Below are 3612 nucleotides of genomic sequence, written 5' to 3' on the forward strand. Positions count from 1 at the left end.
CAAAACTATTTAGTCTTGATTTCTAGCCTATTTATAGATGTCTCGGACTAGGATATAGATTGTGTAGTTGAGCTTAGTTTTCACGGCGTTTATCATTTGAAGACGAAGAACTACTAAGGGGAGCTTGTGGAACTTCTTCGACAAAAGGTATGTGGAGACATGAACTCATCTATCACTTGGAAATTCTATTTCTACTATCTCCTATATTGAGACATAAGTCGTGTTACGATATAGTTTTCTCTATACACATTTGAGATTTCGAGCTGAGTATATCTCGCTTACATATTTCTCGAAATATGTGTTGGTAAGCTTTCGCTTCGACCAAGTTCATCTTATATCATGAGAAAATTTCCGAGTAACATCTTACATGGTTTGTGTGATACAATCATTTGATATAGGCTTGGAATGTTTCAATAATGATTATTTCAATATCTTGAAAATTGCTTTGATGTTAATAGTGTGTGAAAACGGCTATTGTCATTATAGAAGAATGTTTCAATGATTGAAATAAAGAGTTTAGAATCTTGTAACCATCTTTGGATATAAGCATTGTGTTTACGCACATTAGTGTATAAGTCCAAAACCGGGACCCTAAAGTATGCATACTTGTGTGTATACAAAAAGGTTGTAGGACACTGGGGTACGCATACTGGCGGAAGTTCACGTCCGTGAATTTCTGCTGAGTTTGAAAACCAAAACCAAACTCATCCAATTACCTAAAGTAAGCCTACTGGCGGAAAGTTCACGTCCGTGAATTTCTGTTGAGTTTGAAAACTAAAACAAACTCAAATCCGGTTACTTAAGCACGCATACACGTAAGCATACTTAAGTGTGTTACTTTTCTAAAATCGGTTATACACGAACCTAAACATTAAATAATAAGGAATGCAATCTTTGCAAACCGTGGCTATAATGTTCATGTATTGATTCAAGTGAATCAAACCGATTTTGCTTCAATTGTGTTCTTGTACAATCCATGAGAATATAGCAATTGAACAACTCTTTAACTAGTTTCATTTGAGTCATTTGAACGAGTTATGGTTAAGATGAATAAGGTTGATATGAGAGTAATCATATGGCTAACCTCGGTTAATTATTTGTGAACCAACATGGTGTACACGTTTGGGTACGGTTACATAAACCTAAATGAGGGTACATTTCATTTGTGTGTAATAAGCTAAGTTCGATCTAACGATTGAAAGATATTAGCTTGGGAGAATCAGGTTTTTCATCTAATGGTGAATATTGAATGCTTTGTTACCAAGGTAACTTAGATTGCAAACCCTGATTTGAAAACTATATAAAGGATAACTCTAGCAACTGGAAAATTTAATCCCCACACCTCATGTGTGTTACTAGTTGCATAACTAGATTCGATTCTCCTTTAACCTTAGGTTTCTTCTCGAGACCCTATAGGTTAACGACTTAAAGACTTCATTGGGATTGTGAAGCCAGACCAAACTATTATCTTGTAGTTGTGTGATCCGATCTTGCTGTTTATATCGTGTTGAGTACAATTGGAATAATTGATTCGAGATTTTATATCTCCGATAGGAAAGATAGAAAAGTAATCACAAACAAATTCGTCTCATCGTTTGTGATTCCACAATATCTTCTTTCTCTAGTCGATTAAGATTATTGTGAGGTGATTGATAATTCTAAGTTGTTCTTCGGGAATATAAGTTCGGGTTATCGATTGGTTCCTATTCACCTTGATTTATCAAAATACAGAACAAAAACTCTTGGATATTTATGTGGGAGACAGATTTATTAAATCCTATAGACTTTTCTGTGTGAGACAGATTTGTCTATCAAGTCTTCGACTTTGGGTCGTAGCAACTCTTAGTTGTGAGATCAACTAAGGGAATCAAGTGCGTAGTATCCTGCTGGGATCGGAGACGTAAGGAGCGCAACTGTACCTTGAATCAGTGTGAGATTGATTAGGGTTCAACTACAGTCCAGTCCGAAGTTAATTGGTAGTATGCTAGTGTCTGTAGCGGCTTAATACAGTGTGGTGTTCAATCTGGACTAGGTCCCGGGGTTTTTCTACATTTGCGGTTTCCTCGTTAACAAAATTCTGGTGTCTGTGTTATTTCTTTTCCGCATTATATTTTGTTATATAATTTAAATATCACAGATTGTGTGTTAAGATCAATCAATTAGAATATCCAACCTTGGGTTGTTGATTTACATTGATTGACACTTGAACTTTGGTCTTTGGTACTGTTCAAGTTACTCCTCTTATATTCAATCAGGCTCGCAGATTTCTATTTACTGATTGCAGATTGAATCAAAAGTTAGAGATATTAAACTCTTTGATATACTTTACTCTAGATTGAGTCTTACTGTCTAGTTGATTCTCCAGAAAGTGTATTGGAGTAAGTCCTCTCAGATTGCCAAACGAATTTTTGGGTGTGGTTGTTAGACCCCCCGCATATTCAGGTCTCATCATGCGATGTAACCAAGATCAAACAAGAGTAACATCTTTTTCCATTGTAAAAACCGGGAGCGGCATTCGAGTGCAATATAGATGTGCCTGAGATGAACCATCTTTTAGAATTCTAAACATGTTTCATAACGAAAAGGTTTACCGTGAGCTTCCTCCCAATTATCAAGAATTGTTTGGGTCACTTCATCTTTAGTTACACCGATGAACTTTTCTCGATCAAATTCTATTACCGGAGCAATAAATGGTTGGACTGCAAGCCTAATAGATTGAAAACAAGCACGCAATCGACGAGCATCTCGATCGGTTTCCTGGGTTTCCCGTCAGTGAGACGAACATTGAAAAACGTTATCCCAAAAAGAACCGTATTGAAAACCCAGACCAATGATTACCTTATGAAAAAATATGCTTTGCATATAGTTATTGTTGATGGTGGATTTTCATTTGAGGCTAAAATTGAAAAAGCCAAAATTACTCGCTGACATCCTGCAAAGGATAAAGCCACTAATAAAATGATGAATACTTCTTCACTTCGCTGATTCATCCAGGTTGGAGCATGTGGCAACAATCTCTTGTACCCTGTGAATTTATAGCATTAATACATGACTAGCCTTGTATTTCCTGTTCCGCTGAACTCTCATTAGTGCGGCATGACGACTGAGTGTTGCCTCAGCAGAATAACATGAATCTCCAAGCGTTAATAATGAGGCATGCACGAAATACCCGTACAGGATACAACTCTCGGTGTGTTATACTAGCTCGATCGAGCATCTGGACTGTCTACGTCAGTCTTAGAAATGATCACGACCATCCAACTTCACTGGCATAATTGGATGGCTTAGATCGGACCCATAGCCACCAGGAAGGTATTGGTGTGTTCACCACCGGCCCAACGTGGGCCCCACATGGTCGGCCTTCCCAAAATAGAAGCGTGGCTTGCCAATTCGTCCAGCAAAAGCAGCGTGGACGTGAAACCCTAATTAGGGTTTGCGGCACATCACATGTGTCGCAAATCAGTCTCAACCATCCATCTTCGCAGGCATAGATGGAGGGTGTAGATGTAGATTCAAAGGGCCCAGAGCATGTCAACACAATCACCGTGGGCCCGCTTACATACATGACTAATTGGTCAAGACCAACTATGATTGGTCGTCTCGATTCGTGCG

This window comes from Papaver somniferum, chromosome 7 (assembly GCF_003573695.1).
Source record: "Papaver somniferum cultivar HN1 chromosome 7, ASM357369v1, whole genome shotgun sequence".
In the NCBI taxonomy this organism is placed as follows: Eukaryota; Viridiplantae; Streptophyta; class Magnoliopsida; order Ranunculales; family Papaveraceae; genus Papaver; species Papaver somniferum.